The sequence below is a fragment of the Miscanthus floridulus genome, chromosome 13 (assembly GCF_019320115.1).
Source record: "Miscanthus floridulus cultivar M001 chromosome 13, ASM1932011v1, whole genome shotgun sequence".
NCBI lineage: Eukaryota > Viridiplantae > Streptophyta > Magnoliopsida > Poales > Poaceae > Miscanthus > Miscanthus floridulus.
This window is the reverse complement of record NC_089592.1, coordinates 86,564,909-86,582,117: the sequence shown is the minus strand read 5'-3', so window position 1 is coordinate 86,582,117 and position 17,209 is coordinate 86,564,909. Positions and strand designations below refer to the sequence as shown.

At 42.8% G+C, this 17,209-nt stretch overlaps 1 long non-coding RNA gene and 1 pseudogene across 2 annotated transcripts; one reads left to right on the top strand and one right to left on the bottom strand.

Moving 5' to 3' along the window:
* The first annotated feature begins 1,626 nt into the window (after positions 1-1,626).
* LOC136499120 (uncharacterized) lies at positions 1,627-2,520 on the top strand. Of its 2 annotated transcripts, none has more exons than XR_010769908.1 (3): positions 1,627-1,802; positions 1,924-2,168; positions 2,323-2,520. It is a non-coding gene; the product is annotated as an uncharacterized lncRNA (long non-coding RNA). The 2 variants fall into 2 exon arrangements; XR_010769909.1 differs by having other exon boundaries at positions 1,900-2,168.
* An 11,434-nt stretch (positions 2,521-13,954) lies between these two features.
* Positions 13,955-14,694, bottom strand: LOC136500228 (uncharacterized; annotated as a pseudogene).
* Positions 14,695-17,209: the final 2,515 nt, after the last annotated feature.

Sequence of the window (17,209 nt, the reverse complement as noted above, 5' to 3'; positions counted from 1 at the left end):
ATCTCTATACTTTTTTCTTGGAAATTTTAGAAGCTCAAAGATGTTTTTTTAAGTTTAAAAACCTTATCAAGTATTTACCATATTCTTTTTTACTTTAGAAAAATATATAGCCACCTTCAAACCAGGGCAAGGAAATATATATAGTTTGGGGAGATAAAATGGTTCTTTTTTCTTATCTCAAAGCCTCAAAGGAAAACATAGATGAACCCAACAACTGAGAAGGGCCGCGTCCGCATATCCTCCTCTGTACTAGCATATTTTAACTTGTTATAATAGTAAGCAGTTATTACTACTTGCAGCTAATCAGATCGTATCCTCTGAAGATTTTCTCCTGCTGATACTCCATCAACAATGATTCAGTTATGAGACTTTCTTCTACTGATATGTCCTCACATTCAATCCTTACTGCAAGACCTGCACCAAGTTGATGTCCCTCAGTTGGGAATCCTTTGCCTTGATTTTTTTTTCTTTTGTTGATCGGTCTCTTTTGACAAATTAGTCTAACTTTAAAAGCTCTCTTGTCCTAATGCTGCAGGATAGCTTAGTCATCTGCTTATACTACTCAAATGTTTCACAAAAGAGTCCTATGTGAGCAACCGTGTTAATTTTAAAGCTGGGATAAAAAGAGATTGACTTAAAAAAATAAAATCCATAACAACTTTTTTGTATGCACAAAAACAACTTAGATGTTATGCAAACCCTTTTCTCATGCAAACTTATCTGTAAGGTCCACAATATACAACAAACATTACAACAACAATAATAATTGCGTACAGCAACAACCACAATGGGTCATGGTAGATGGATGCTGGATTGATAATTCCATCTAGAAACCCATGTCTTATTTATTTGTAAAACACACAAATGGTGCCTTTGCCTAATTTTCATGACATAAAGGACACCACCAACACTTGATTTAGGCCCCGTTCGCTTGGAGGAATCTGTGAGAGGAAATCGATCGTGAACAGTAACTTTCAGCCGTAAACAGTAAAAATTTGGCACCAGCCGAACGGGCCTTACTTCATTTGTAAACATATATCCGTCGAAGTGGTTATTTATATTTTTTTGTAGGTTTCCACGTCAGACAATTGCATCTGTTTCCCATGGCATTACTTTTCTTAAGCAGAACCATTCTCAACTATCACTGGAGCAGAACCTGTACAAAAATGAAACCAAAATTTAGAAAATGATGTTTATGCATATAGTCCACATGTCGTCTTATAGTTCGTCCTTAGATCACTTAGATTAGAATAGAAAGGTAAAAGACAAGGTTGTAAACTGAAGTTTGTCCATAAAAGCTGCAAGATGAGTAACAGAAACTGAAGAATTAAGCCAAGGTATATATATATATATATATATATATATATATATATATATATATATATATATATATATATATATATATATATATATATATATATATATATAATTTTTTCTACTCCCAATGAGTAGCTACTCCCTCTCTTAATCTCACGTGGATACACCTTCGGAACCATCTCACGGCTGACCGTGGTGGGCAGGTTGCCTAGCGGGTTCAAAATGGCGGACCCGTTAATCCAGCCTATATAAGAAAGTTTTGTGTTACGGTGTTTAGGGTATTCGGCTGTGGCGGCGGCTTTCAATTCACTGGTTTCATCGGGCGGCTTTCCATTTTCTTTTTCAGCGCCGCCATTTGTAGCAGGGGCCTCGTCGGGACAGTCGCCACCACATGATTGTGACTGGCCACCAACATGCCTAAAAATGGAGGAGCCTGACACCGCTCTGATCTCCGTCGGCGGTGCGACAGCTGCATGCGTTCGTCGGTACGCACTATTTTTTTCTCGATCTTGATTTGTTGGTTCCAATCTACACGCTAGTTTCCTTCAAAATGTCCATCAACACGCCTTCGTTCTCATCTAGTTCGTCGTCTCCACCACACGGCAGGGAGACAGGGCGCCGCCGCCGGCTGACGGCGCTGCATGGAGCGGAAGCAGGGTGACCGCAGGCTGTACTGGATGCGTCTCTCTTCTCTCCGCCGAGCGACGCCGCGATCCAGATCCTGGCATCCAGACCATGCTTCCACCGTTGCGAACTGCGCCTTTCTTCCTTCTCCTGCAGTCGGGCGTACGTCCCAATCGTCCTCAATCACCCCCATCGGAACAGCGATCCATCAGGACCCGCGGTGATCGGTGACCCTTTTCTTCTCTCTCTCTATGCCTACGGATGCCTCATTTTCTGTAATACAGATCCTTGAGTACTCACATCCGAAGCTTTTATGTGGTGGATATGATGGATTCAGGTTCCATTAGGATTTTTAAGCACTGATTTTTTTTTCACCACCAGTTTCAGATCGGACTTCAACATGAGACTGCAGATCATCATGTCAAATGTCATTAATTGGAGTTTCCGTCCACGTGAAGCTGCTCCTATCATCATGTACATATATTCTATTGTCAAAAATAGTCTAAATACATACTCTTGTTGTTTTGTATATCTCCATACGTGAATTATTGTAAAAAATAGTCTAAATACATACTCTCGTTGTTTAGTATATCTCCATATGTGAATGTATGCACATATACTACGAATGGTGTGGTTTAAGTATGCACTTATACTATCTAAATCTTGGCGTATGTATGCATACTCCATTCTCCGATCATCATATACATATATTTTATTCTAAAAAAATAGTATGAACACATACTCTCGTTGTTTTGTATATCACCATACGTTAATGTATGTACATATACTACGGTCGTGTGGTTTAAGTATGCACTTATACTATCTAAATGTTGGTGTATGTATGCATACCCCATTCCAAAAAGTATGTATAAATACTCTATTCTAAAAAGTATGTATAGATACTCCATTCCAAAAAGTATGTGTGCATCCAGGATCCATGGTAATTTTTCACATTATACAAGTTGTAGTCCTGTAGATACTTATTTCACAAATTATCATCCGGGATCCATGGTAATTTTTGTATAATAATATACTACTCAGTTTCCTTCAACACGTATGTGTGCATACTCTTCTTGCTAAATATGTATAATATGTATGTCTGCATACTCCTCTTACCCATGTATGTAGACATACTCCCACTGAACATGTATGCATTCATACAACGCACAGACTGTGTACATACGCATACTCCCACAAACCGTGTATGTACACATACTCCTTGCATGCGAAATTTCAAATACTAGTTAAAAGCATCTAGGCTCCTAGTTGGGTTTCGGTGATTAATGACGATATGAGATTACTATGACTAACGTGTCTTTTGCAGAGGCAATTTGAGTTAGGTCATGATAATGGTAATTGATTGAGCAATCATGGTTGTCATGCCCCTGTCGATGGAAATCGTTTCAGTTTTCAAAGGATGGACGACAAGGTTAAGTAGACTAGTTCTAAGTGTCGTTTGATGTTGAAGAGACACTTAGAGTATTTTAGGACTTTGTTTTTCCTTTGGCTGTACTATTAAGGGGGTATGGACTAGTAGCTTGACCTAGGTGAGTCTAGTGGGTTAGGTGTGGTGCACACTTATCAAATCTAGCACTAGTTAGCTCAGGAGTAGCCCTAAGATCAATTGGAGTAAACTTCATTCACATAGGATTTCGAGTTGGAAGTGAATGGAGGGTCAAATGACTGACCGGACGCTGGTCTGGTTGTGACCGGACGCTGGAGGGTGAGTCCGGTTAGTTCATTTGATCAACTGAAGTCGTCTGGATGTGATCAGACGCTAAGTGAAAAGTGACCGGACGATGGGTTCCTACGTCCGGTCAACTCCAGAGAGGTTCCGGAGAGGGATTTTCTTGATCGAACGCGTCCGGTCAGTGCTGACCGGACGCTGGTCAGGATCCGGTAACTGACCGGACGCTGAACAACGAAGTGATCGGACTCTGGGTGCCAGCGTCCGGTCAACATCAGTAAGGTTTCAGAGAGCATTTTTCTTGACCGGACGCGTCCGGTCAGTGCTGATCGGATGCAGGTCAGAGTCCGGTCAGAACTTAACGGCTCTTTCTGACACAGTGGCGGGGATAACTGACCGGAGCATCCGGTCACCCGGACCGGAGCGTTCGGTCACCCCGCAGAGTGATGACTCAGCCTCCAAACGTTATGTTTTGAATGAGGGGGTATAAATACTTACTCCACTCGTCCAATGGAGGTCTCTTGCCCATTTGTTCAGCTGAGAAACACCCTTGAGAGTGCAAAAGAAAGCAAGAGCCTAGTGATGTGATTGAGATTTGAGAATCCAATATTAAGGTCCTCATTAGTGCAAGGAGAGTAGCAAGTGTGCATCCACCCTTCTCATTAGGCTTGTCGTGGTCAAGTGAGAGTTTGTACTTGTTACTCTTGGTGATCGCCATCACCTAGACAGCTCGGTGGTGATTGAGAATTTGGTGATCATCTAGCGGAGCTTGTGGATGACCCAACTCAAGTTGTGAGCGGTTGTGGGCGATTCACCACGACAGAGTGTCAAAGAATCAGCCTGTAGAGAGCACTTGATCCTTACGCGGATCAAGGGGAGCTACACCCTTGCGCGGGTGCTCCAACGAGGACTAGTGGGGAGTGGTGACTCTCCGATACCTCGGTAAAATATCGTCGCGTTCCTTTTCCTCTCTTTACTTTAAGCATTTACATTTGATCAATTCATTTCATGTCTTTACATTTCTAGAATTGCCATGCTAGAGTAAGATTGGAACTTAGGGTGTAAAACTTTTGTGCTGTAGAATAATAGAATCACATTCTAGGCACAAGGGGTGAAGTGGGCTAAGTGTAGGGTTTAATTATTGCAAAGAATTTTAGAATTAGCCCAATTCACCCTCCCCTCTTGGGCATCTTGATGCTTTCAATTGGTATTGGAGCCTCGTGCTGGCTAAATTAGGCTTAACCACCTAGAGAAAGATGTCCCACGGGGATGGACCTCCTCCTACCTTTGAGGAAGATGATTTTCCTTATTGGAAAATCCGCATGGAGGCTTATTTAGAAGCTTTAGATGTTGGAATTCTTAGAGCCGCCTCACAAGGCTTCCCAAAACCTAAGGATCCACACACCTTCAAGACGATGAAGTTAATTACGAGAAATAGAATGCAAAGGCTAGAAACACCATCTTTAGAGGCCTTTGCAAAGATGTTTTTAACCGTGTTTAGAACCACAAGGACACCCATGCACTATGGTCGGACATTTGTGCGCTCTATGAGGGAACAAAGAGTGAGCGTGAGGAACGCTATCATCTTGTTATGAAAAAGCTTAATTCATTTGAGATGCTTCCTAAAGAAAGTGCTAATGAGATGTATTCACGCTTGAATGTTCTTGTAGAGCAAGTAAATGGGCCTGGACTCACTCAAATGCAACCATCCGATGTTGTAAGAAAGATCTTGAGTGTCCTCCCCATTGACAAATATGGGCATATTATGACCGTGCTTCATCAAGGTGATCTTTCCACCACTACACCAACTCAAATATTGGGAAAGATCAATGCACATGAGATGTTTATGCACATCACACCATAAGATGGCTCTTCTTCCACCAAGAAGAAAGACTTGGTATTCAAGGCTAGCCAAGAGAAGAAGGGCAAAGCAAGAGTTGAACATGAGAGCTCAAGTGATGATGCAAGTCTTGCTCTCATAGGGAGAAGAACCGCCAAGATGCTTAAGAAGCTCAACAAGAACGGTGTCAAGTTTGATGGCAAGAAGAAGAAATTCTTCACTAGCAATAGAAGGAAGCCAATCTTCGAGATGGATTGCTATAATTGTGGAGAACTTGGTCATCTAGCTCATCAATGCCCCAAGCCCAAGAAAGACAAGTACAAGAAGAAATACAAGGGCAAGAAAGATGACTCAAGTGATGAAGATGATGATGAGAAGAAGAAAAACAAGCCATACAAGAAGGATGGCAAGAAGAAGGATTTCCACAGGAATAAGAAGAATAGCAAGGCATACATCGTCGGTGGTTGGCTCATGGATATTGATTCATCAAGTTGCTCATCCGATGATGAAAGTGAGAACGAGAAGGTGACCGCTATTGTAATTGACTCTTCACTATCTTCACCGACACCACCGTCGTCATCCTCTACAAACCTATGTCTTATGGCCAAGGGTGAACGAAAGGTACAAAATGATGATGATAGTAGTGGTGATGATCATGCTAGCAATGATGATAGTGATAGTGATGATGAATTTGAATCACCTTCTTATGATGATCTTGTCAAGTTGTTAAACCAATATACTAAAATCATTAGGAAGACAAGAGTAAAAAATGAAAAGCTAGAACCTGAGAATGACTCACTCTTAGCAAAATATGACATAGCCAAAAAAGCTAGTGTTGAGCTTAGAGAAGAAAATAAAACTATATCATCCAAACTCAAGGAGCTCAAATCCTCTAAAAAGGAGCTTAAAGAAAAACATGATAAACTTGAAGGGATACATAATGAGCTCACCATTAGCTACAATTTGCTAAAAGAAGAGTATATCAATCTCAAAGTTAATCATGATAATCTTGTTGTTTCTCATGAGCTATTATCCAATGAGCCACATGATGCTACTAACCATGTTGTTAAGATTGATATAGCTACATCATGTGATGATTTGATTGTTGAGTGCATTGAGCAAGGTTCTAGTAGCAAATGCAAGAAGGTGGTTGAGGCCGACAACTATGATGAGTATGTCAAGCTCAAGAATGAGAATGAGAAGCTCAAGAAAGATCTTGAAAAGCTATCAACCACCAATACAATTTCTAATAGAGAACCTTGACCATAATTGTGATATAGCTCTTGAGAATGAGAAGCTTAAAGAAGAGAACAAGAGACTCAAGATGGAGAAAAATTATGATGAACTTAAAGAAGAGAACAAGAAGCTCAAGTTGGAGAAAGAACATCTCAAGATCGGCTTGAGCAAGTTCACAAGAGGCCAATATCTTTAAAGTGAGCTACTCATGAACATCATAATGAAGATGGATAGAAGTGGCATTGGGTATTTGGCACATCAAGAGAAGAAGGCTCAAGCTCAACATCAACAACAACACAAGTCAAAGCCAAAGCCAAAGCCAAAGAGGTGTTTTGAGTGTGGACAAGAAGGTCACTTTGCCCATGAGTGTCAAGCTCCACCACCACAACACTTGCCCAAACATGCTAGACCCTTTGCCTTCAATGCTCATTACATGCTTAGAAAGGATTCTAGTGGAAAAATAAAAGTCATATTCTTAGGTCCACCCAACAAGAATAGGCCTAAGAAAATTTGGGTTGCAAAGTCACTTGTTGAGAAAGTCAAGGGCCCTCATCAAGTTTGGATCCCTAAACAAGCTTGATCTCTTATGTGTTGGTGAACTATAAGACCAGTGGAAGTCATTGGGTAATTGATAGTGGTTGCACTCAACATATGATCGGTGATCCTCGTATGTTCACCTCACTAGATGAAGAAGTAGATAGTCAAGAAAGGATAACATTTGATGATAATTCAAAGGGCAAGGTTCAAGGAGTGGGCAAAGTGGCAATATCAAATAATCATTCAATATCAAATGTCCTATATGTTGCTTCAATGAGCTTCAACTTGCTATCCGTTGGTCAATTATGTGATCTTGGCTTTCAATGCTTGTTTACCGAGAAGGAAGTGATTATATCTACGAAAGATGATGATCAAGTTATATTCAAGGGATTTAGATACAACAACCTATATCTAGTGGATTTTACCTCCAAAGATGCCAACTTGAAGACATGCCTATTCACCAAAACATCACTTAGGTGGCTATGGCATAGAAGACTTGCTCATGTTGGGATGAGCTCACTCAAGAAGCTCATGAAGAATAAATTGGTGAGAGGTTTGAAGGATGTGAAATTTAAGAAGGACAAGCTTTGTAGTGCATGTCAAGCCGGCAAGCAAGTTGTAAACACTCATCCTACAAAAGCTTACATGTCAACAACAAGAGTACTAGAGCTCCTTCATATGGATCTATTTGGACCAACAACTTACAAGAGTTTGGGAGAAAATCTCTAGTGTCTTCTGATTGTTGATGACTACTCTAGATATACTTAGGTATTCTCCCTTCATGACAAGACTGAAGTGGCTTCATATTTCAAGAAGTTTGCCAAAAGAGCATAAAATGAATTTGAAGTGAAGCTCAAGAAGATACGAAGTGACAATAGAAAGGAATTTGACAACACAAACATTGAAGCTTATTGTGATGAAGTTGGAATCGAGCATGAGGTCTCCGCAACATATACTCCTCAACAAAATGGTGTAGTTGAGAGAAAGAAACGAACACTTATCACACTTGCAAGAATAATGCTTGATGAGTACAATACACCCGAAGCTCTATGGGCGGAAGCTATCAACACCGCATGTTATGCATTCAACCGCCTATTTCTTCAAAAGTTTCTTAGCAAGACACCTTATGAGTTGCTCAATGGGAAGAAGCCGAACGTGTTATTCTTTCGGGTGTTTGGTTGCCAATGCTACATCTACAAGAAGTGACAACACCTAGAAAAGTTTCAAAGATGTTGTGATATTGACTTTCTTGTTGGTTACTCATCAAAGTCCAAGGTATATCGAGTATTTAATCATGCCACCGGCTTAGTTAAAGAAACATATGATGTGGAATTTGATGAATCTAACGGCTCCCAAGGAGCACATGAGAATCTTGATGATGTAGGTGATGAACCATTGAGGGAGGCCATGAAGAACATTTCGATTAGAGACATCAAGCCTAAAGATGATAAAGATGATATACAAGTGATTGATCCACCTTCTTCATCAAATGTGCCACAAGATGGTGATAAAGATGGGAGAGTAGAAAACGAAGACACTCATGTCTCTCATGATCAAATGGTGGCTCAAGCTCAAGATGTTGATGCTCCACAACCTCCCCCTCAAGTGGTTGATAGAATAAATTCACCTCTACTACAAGCACATCCACAAGATCTCATTATAGGGAGTCCTTCAAAGGGTGTAATGTCTTGCCCTCAAAAACTTACTTCATTTATTGAACAGCACTCTTTTGTCTCTTGTGTTGAACCTAAGAATGTAGAAGAAGCTCTTCAAGATTCGGATTGGATAAATGCCATGCATGAAGAGTTGAACAACTTCACCCACAATGAAGTTTAGACTCTTGAAGAGCGACCCCAAGGTGCAAGAGTCATTGGAACAAAGTGGGTGTTCCGCAATAAGCAAGATGATCAAGGCATTGATATGAGGAACAAGGCAAGACTAGTTGCAAAGGGGTTCTCTCAAGTTGAAGGATTGGATTTTGGAGAGACCTTTGCACCAGCTGCAAGACTTGAAGCCATTCGTATCCTCCTTGCATATGCATCACATCATGAAATGAAATTATATCAAATAGATGTTAAAAGTGCATTTTTAAATGGTTTCATAAATGAACTAGTCTATGTTGATCAACCTCCCGGGTTTGAAGACCCTAGATATCCTAATCATGTTTATAGGTTATCCAAGGCGCTATATGGGCTCAAGCAAGCCCTAAGAGCTTGGTATGAACGCCTTCAGGATTTCCTCATTGAGAAGGGCTTCACCATTGAGAAGGTCAACACCACACTATTCACCAAGAGGCTTGATGGAGAAATCTTCATTTGTCAAGTATATGTTGATGATATTATATTTGGATCATCAAATGAAGATTGTTGCAAACAGTTTGGTGAATTGATGTTGAAGGAGTTCAAGATGTCGATGATTGAAGAGCTTATATTCTTTCTTGGTTTTCAAGTCAAGCAAATGAGAGAATAGATTTTCATCTCTCAAGAGAAGTATACCAAGGATCTTCTCAAGCGGTTCAATATGGATGAGTGTAAGCCAATCAAGACACCAATGCCATCTAATGGACATCTCGACCTAGATGAGAGAGGTAAAACGGTAGATCAAACTCTCTACCGCTCTATGATTGGTAGCTTGTTATATTTGACCGCATCTAGGCCCGACATCATGTTTAGTGTGTGTATGTGTGCTAGATTTCAAGCTAATCTTAAAGAGGCTCACATGGTTGCCGTTAAAAGAATCCTTAGGTACCTTAAGCACACACCAAGCATTGGTCTTTGGTATCCCAAAGGAGCTAGATTTCAACTAGTTGGCTATTCTGATTCGGATTATGCCGGTTGCAAAATTGATAGGAAAAGCACATTCGGAGGGTGCCATTTGCTTGGTAGATCACTAGTGTCTTGGTCCTCCAAGAAGCAAAATAGTGTGACTTTGTCTACCGCCGAAGCCGAATACATTGCCGCCGGTGCTTGTTGTGCACAAATTCTTTACATGAAGCAAACTTTGCTATACTGTGGTGTAGTTCTAGAAAAGGTACCTCTTTTGTGTGACAATGAGAGCACGGTAAAGCTTGCTAATAATCCGATTCAACACTCTCGCATCAAGCACATAGATATCTGTCATCACTTTCTTAGAGATCATGTTGCTAAAAATGATATATCACTAGAAGGTGTGAGGACCGAGGATCAATTGCCGAATATCTTCACTAAATCGCTAGATGAGGCTGCATTTTGTCGGTTGAGGAATGAGCTCAATGTGCTTGATTTTAGTAACTTCACTAAAAAATAAGCTTGTGTTGTCCCTTGCATTGCATTGTAATATAAAACATGTTTAATTTTTGGCAATGCACTTAGGGCTTGTCTAACATGGTTAAGATAACTGCCGAAAAGCGTGTGAAGAAGCTTAACCTTGGATCAAACTTGACAAGCAACTAGAATTACTTTCAAGTATTGCATTGCATATGCATGTGTGTTGCTTTGGCATTTCTTTTTTGTTATCTTTTGAGCACCCACTGTGTTTATCCACAAATAGGGAGAGCATTTGAAGCTTCCATTGATCATAAAACCCTATGTGTGACCACATGTTGCTCCTCGCCCCTTTTTTATTGCATATTTTCTTAAAAGGAATTATAGCCTAAGGCAAAATATTTTGAAAAAAATTGAGGGTTTGAGAGAGGTCACTCACATCAGTCCCAATTGGTGTTTATTTAGGTCTTATTGAAGTTGTGACTTGATTTGGAACAGGCAGCGTGAAGGAACTTTGAAGATTCGCTGAAAAAGGGTGACCAGACGCTGCACCGGACTCTACTTCCAGCGTCCGGTCTATTCATAGGAGGTGAATAGAAGCAGCACAGGAGTGACCGGACGCTGAAACAGTGCTCATCCTGCGTCTAGTGTGAAGGTGTCCCTGCGTCCGGTCAATCGAAGAAGACGTACTCAGGATCGACCGGACTCTGGCTGCGTCCGGTCAAGGGTAATCGGACGCGTCCGGTCGTGATTTGAGGGGTTTTGGACCTCTCTGTTGTCGACCGGACTCTAGGTGGCAGCATCCGGTCATTGCCACCGGTGCGTCTGGTCAGTTGAAATCGGGTGGATCTCCAACTCTATTTTGTTTCCTTATCTATCATGGGGGGCACTATAAATTCCTTTCCGTACGCTGTGTTGCTGCCCTAATCCCTCAACCACCGCCCCCGCGCCGTCGCATCGAGCCGCCGAGCCCACGCCTGCCATCACCACGCCCGTGCCACCGTCACCTGCCTTCATCGTCGCGCTGTAGCATAGCCGCACCCACGCCCACGCCTGCTCCACCTACGCACTGCCACAGCACTGCCACACACGTGCCCACGCCCGTCTGCGCCGCACCTATGCCATGCCACCACGCCCATCTCTGCCATCGCACCGCCGCACCAGCCCCGCACTGCCTCAATGTGCCCTAGCCACGACCTTGCCTACACTTCGGCCGCATCGTTCCTCCACCGCAATCTTGGCTGCGCCATTGTGATTTCTGTCCAGATGCCACCAAACCCTAACCCTAGGCGTTTCTTTGACAACCCGGTGGTGCCCCGTGATCCTCTCCTTTGCTCGTCCGTCGCTGGCTCGTCAGGTAGCAAGCCATCGCTTTCAATTTCGTATCTACTACTTGCTTCTTAGGGTTTCGTACCTCTAGATGAATATTATGATTATTTATATATCCTATCTATTCTATCGTGCAGCGAGTTGGTGCTCTTGTGGTTGTCTTTCCAGTTGTCAGTAAACTCGGGGCCAAGCCTTTGAGTACAGATCGAGGCCAAGCCTCACGAGTGTCAATTGACATTGTCAGTGGCAGTAATTCTCTTCAGCTACAGCAATGGCACGTTGCAAGAATGCCGGAGGTGGTCCCGACGATGAGGATCCAAGGCCTCCGCCTCGCCTGACTGCTCAGGAGAAAGGAAAGGCGAAGAAGACTACGATGAAGAAGCGTAAGTTTGTAGATGCTGATATAGAGAGATCAGCAGCAGTGGCAGACGCCGCAGAGCGAGTGGCGAGAGGCGAATCTAGGCATGGCGTTCGCATTGCTGATTAGTTGTCACCAGCACAGAGGGCCGCTGTCGAGAGGACTAAGACACTTCATGGTTGTCCACCTAGGACTATCATGCTAGGAGGACGGCGTGTCTCTTTAGTGGAGAGTCAGCCTTAGGGGGAGATAGAGCAGTAGACACAGCCAGAGGAGCAGACAGAACCAGCGTTCGGTCAACATCACTAAGGTTCCAGAGAGCGTTTTTCTTGACCGAACATGTTCGGTCAGTGCTGACCGGATGCAGGTCAGAGTCCGGTCAGAACTTAGTGGCTCTTTCTGACATAGTGGTGGGGATAACTGACCGGAGCGTCCGGTCACCCTTACCGGAGCGTCCGGTCACCCCGCAGAGTGATGACTTAGCCTCCAAACGTTATGTTTTGAATGAGGGGGTATAAATACTTACTCCACTCGTCCAATGGAGGTCTCTTGCCCATTTATTAATCTGAGAAACATCCTTGAGAGTGCAAAGGAAAACAAGAGTCTAGTGAGGTGATTGACATTTGAGAATCCAAGATTAAGGTCCTTATTAGTGCAAGGAGAGTAGCAAGTGTGCATCCACCCTTCTCATTAGGCTTGTCGTGGTCAAGTGAGAGTTTGTGCTTGTTACTCTTGGTGATCGTCATCACCTAGACGGCTCGGTGGTGATTGAGAGTTTGGTGATCATCCGACGGAGCTTGTGGATGATCCAACTCAAGTTGTGAGCGGTTGTGGGTGATTCACCGCGATGGAGTGTCGAAGAATCGGCCCATAGAGAGCACTTGATCCTTGCACGGATCAAGAGGGAGCTACACCCTTACGCGGGTGCTCCAACGAGAACTAGTGGAGAGTGGCGACTCTCCGATACCTCGGCAAAAACATCGCCGTGTTCCTTTCCCTCTCTTTACTTTAAGCATTTACATTTAAGCAATTTATTTTATGTCTTTACATTTCTAGAATTGCCATGCTAGAGGAAGATTGGAACTTAGGGTACAAAACTTTTATGCGGTAGAATGATAGAATCATATTCTAGGCACAAGGGGTGAAGTGAGTTAAGTGTATGGTTTAATTATTGCAAAGAATTTTAGAATTAGCCCAATTCACCCTACCTATTGGGCATCTTAATCCTTTCACTAGCACAACTTTGAAAAGCGGTAACCAACGGATAAGCCAGCCAACCAAAAATAATGGGTTACACGCACACAAAAAATTATTTGTTAATTAATTAACTAAATCACACAGATTAGTTAGCTCATTAATGGATCTTTGGAAACCCGTTATCTGCTGCAGTGCCCTTCTCACCTGCATTACATGCATGTAGGAGTAACTACTTCCGGGAGTATAGAAAATACAATATATATATATATATATAAGCAACGGGTTTATCATAGTACAAACATGCTTGGATTGTTGGGCAACAGTAATAAAATAAAATGCTGACTGAGTGATCAGTGCAGGCTCAGTACCTCTCCTTGGGGTGGTCAGAGTTCGAGTCCCAAGAGACTCACTCTTTATTTGTAGCTTCGGCCGTAGCGATCAAGGAAAAAAAAACTCTCTCGTCTGCCCCACATCCAAAGCACAGGTCTGTGGCCAGCTCATCTCATGGAGCTGCGGTGCCGCTGTGTATGGGTGGGATAGGGGTTCAGGGGTTTTCTCGATCTACATAAGAATATCTTCTTCTTAAGCTAGAATACCGGGGGCTGTCTGGCCACCGTGGATCGAGTAATAAAATAAAATGCTGAAAACAACTTACAGTTGACTGAGTTGTTCGCATAGAGCGCATGAATATCCAGCTGCCGGAAATCGGTGGTGGGTGTGGTTGCAGCTACTTTGTGCTTGATAGTACCACGCGCCAAAGCCAGTTCTCCTGTCCCTCCAACAATAGCCCACTCTCCCTCTGGTGGAAGAACTCCCATCACTTGGAGTGTAGATCCACTAAACCTATTTCACAAGCACGGAAAATGTTATACGTAATAAATTAATAATCCATCATTGATGATGCACCATACAGTGTTTGAACGTAAGATACAAAACTAACAATAGATAGCATACTTTGATGCTATGAACAGAAGGAAGCAAAAAAGTTACCTGTCACCTTGAAACACTATGTTGAGGGAAACGAACCAGTTCACATTGGCTAGATCAGACATGACATGCACTACAACCTTTGCATCTGGAGCGGGTGCATCCACTATTGTCCAATCTTGAACAACAGTCTGGCCGAACAGATTAGCATGCGGAGGTACGAAAATTCCTTCCTGGTTATGATCTGGTCCAGTACCACCAACTTGTTTCAAATACAAGCGCCAATTATCTCATTTTCACAAGTATAGGGGCATGGGCATCCAAGTGAAGCAGTAGCCATGACTAAGATCAGAGGTGACATGAAAAGGATAGTGGCCAGGGCATGGCTAGGATGGGCCATTGGCAAGGATTTGTTGGCTCTGAAAGGAAAAGAGTATTTAGTAGTTTGCTGTGTTTGTGACGAGATAGATGAAGAGGGGATGTATATTTATAGACACGAATAGGTTCGTCGATATGCTATTCAGGGACGCCAGAAGGAGGTTCGTCAATTTGTTTTCATTTTCAGGATTGCTATCGGTTGCCCGTGTGTTTGTTTCGTTGGTAGCACACGAATTTTTGCCGCGTTCATCTGGCGATGGAGGGCTGGGAGCGCTGGTGTTGGTTGAGAGTGAGGTGGCCTTTCGCTGGTTGGCTGATGCGTGGGTCCCACTGCTATTGTTTGTATTTTGGAAGTCGCGCCGGGTATCCGATGGGTCGCGTGGCTCCCCCATTTCTCTCGCTCACATCCCCATTTCTCTCGTTCACATCGCCGGGTAGCCGAGGGGTCGCGTCCCATTTCTCTCGCTCACATCGCGGCGACGGCAACCCTCTCCCTCCCGGCGCGGTGACCAGGCGGTGTATCGGCGGCAGCGGCGCCTCGTCCTGTTGATCTGCTCGGTGACCTGTCGACTAGCTGCTTCCCGGTGCGCTGGAGGCGATTTGATCGGCGGAAGCGGCAGTTGCTCCGGCTCGTTCTTCTTCGTCTCGGATTCGTTGTTGAGGTTCGTAGTCGATCCCGTTTCTGTGTTGGTAAGATTTGGATTCCGTTCCGATTTGGTTTGGGTTTCGGTTGCGGCAGCGGATGTGGTTGAGGATTAGGTTGCAGCCGAATCCTCTCCGCATCGCACGGTGGCGGTGGCAGGCGGAGGGTGGGTTGGAGGTTGTCCGCGGCAGGGAACAGGTGGGGCGGAGTTGTGGGTGGGGGCGCTTTCCTTGCACTTCGCTTCCCACAGTGCTGTGTTGCCTCGCTCAGGCGGTGTCTGTCGATGAGCGGATGCGGGCTCTGTGTGGGTGAGGTTCGAATGCGTCTAGGGTTTGTTCTGTTAGTCCTTGTTAGGGTTTGGTTTGGTTTGCGGGCTCTGTGTAGATCTTGTTTTTTGGTGAACTTGTTAATTAGGGTTTGGTTTGATGGATTGTTCTTTTGTGTTGTTGGGTTTTGTTTGATGTTTATGAGTTATTGAACTCATGATTCAATCAGATTCAGTTTTTTTGTGTTGTTTATGAGTTATTGTTCTTCCCTGGTTTGTATCATTTGTTAATAAGATTGGGTTTTTGTGAGTTTTTGTGTTGTTTATGAGTTTTTGTGACCTATCATTTGTTAATAAGATTGGGTTTGCATGATGTAGTGATTCGTTAAGTTGTTGTGCTTCTGTTCTCTGTAACTAGGCACAAGAGAGATTGTCCATCTTATATGCTAAACTTTTATGTTCATCCTATGTGGTCTAGTGATACGTTAAGTTTTTTTGTACATCAAGCTTGTTGATGGCTAGTTGACATCCTGATTTTTTGTTGATGGCTAGTAACCCTAGCTTGCAGAGATCCAAGGCTTGGAGGAGGGTACCCACTGAAGGCTGTCAGCAAGGTAATAATATTGTAGCGAGTCCTATCATTTCTGTGTCTTGTATGTTTATATGTTTTCAGTTGTCCCTTTTCAATTTCTATCAATTTCACAAGAGACTTGAATTAAGGTGATTGAGGACTGTTATAGTCATATTGACATGATTTTTTATCAAGTAATTATGATATTGACATGATTTTTGAACTTCTGTGTTTGGTCCAAGAATTGAAGTAGGATAGGCTGTTAATTCAGCAACTGTAAATGTAATTCATGATATCAAAGTCATGAATGAATTCAGCAACTTTACATTTCTGATTCGGTAGGATGCTTATCATCCAGTATCTTTTTTTTGTCATTTCTTTTAAAGTGCCTGTTTGATTATATACTGCATTAGAATTCTACTGAACTGTGATTTTATTCTATTACTTTATTTAGAAGCACCATTTTCTTGATTGCACATTTATTAGTAGTAAATTGCACACTTCAACTACTGCAATTACGGTGTGTAACATGTGCAATATCTGTTATTGGAGCATGCAATTTTAGTTAACTTGGAGCATGCAATTGTTCTTGCTTTAGGGCATCGATATTCTTCTGGATGGGCTATTTGGGACTGGACAGTACATTTTTAAGGAGTGCATCTCATTTTCTATTGTACAACATTGGGGTCTGACATAGATGATGCAATATTTGTAGTTCCCAGTGAAACACATTGATTTAATATTTTCATCTTTGATCGTTTGAGTTTAGATGGACAGGCACATGCGGAGCTCTTCATGTCCCCCTGTTATTCAATCGTCAGCTCCTCGCGTTGAAAGGGAACCTATTTTAGTAGAGTTGCCTTTGAAAGACGACGAGGTATGTGCTATCTGCTTGGGTGTCTTAGATATCAGAAAAGAGGACGATGACGAAGCTGCTTTAGAGGCTGCCATGGAGACACTGAGGGTGCTGCCTTGTATGTATGTCTTCCACAAGATATGCATTTTTGAGTGGCTTGGTAGCGATAAGTCGTGCCCTCTGTGCCGATATAGGTATCCTA